This window comes from Oncorhynchus masou, chromosome 5 (genome assembly GCF_036934945.1).
Source record: "Oncorhynchus masou masou isolate Uvic2021 chromosome 5, UVic_Omas_1.1, whole genome shotgun sequence".
NCBI classification, from domain to species: Eukaryota; Metazoa; Chordata; class Actinopteri; order Salmoniformes; family Salmonidae; genus Oncorhynchus; species Oncorhynchus masou.
The window spans coordinates 40541174-40541906 of NC_088216.1; positions in this window are offsets into that span (position 1 = coordinate 40541174).

Below are 733 nucleotides of genomic sequence, written 5' to 3' on the forward strand. Positions count from 1 at the left end.
TGGGATGTTTTTCACCGGAAGGGACTGGACGACTAGTCAGGATCGAGAAAAAGATGAACGGAGCAAAGTACAGAGAGATCCTTGTTGAAAACCTGCTCCAGACCACTCAGGACCTCAGACTGGGGTGATGGTCCACCTTCCAACAGGACAACGACCCTAAGCACACAGCCAAGACAATGCAGGAGTGGCTTCGGGACAAGTCTCTGAATGTCCTTTAGTGGCCCAGCCAGAGCCCGGACTTGAACCCGACCTAACATCTCTGGAAAGACCTCAAAATAGCTGTGTCATGACGGTCCCCTTCCAACCTGAACCAAATCCAACCCAATTGCAGGTGTGCCAAGCTTGTAACATCATACTCAAGAAGACTTGAGGCTGTAATCGCAGCCAAAGGTGCTTCAACAGAGTACAAAGTACAGGGTCAGAAAAAAAGGGTATTGGTGTAGATTCATAATTGAAAAAAAAGATTAAAAAATAAATACATTTTAGAATAAGGCTGTAATGTAGCAAAATGTGGAAAAAGTCAAGGGGTCTGAAAACTTTCCGAATGCACTGTATAGTCAATGTAAATTGTTACCCTTTTTTGTTTAAGTCATGACATCAATGTGTTATGTTTTAAATCCTAAAACAATCTTGCTCCAGTCCAGTGTTGGCTATAATGGTGAATGTACATGTGCAGCACATATTTACATATTTTACATTTTTAACAATGGTATTTTCATCTCCTCTAGACTCA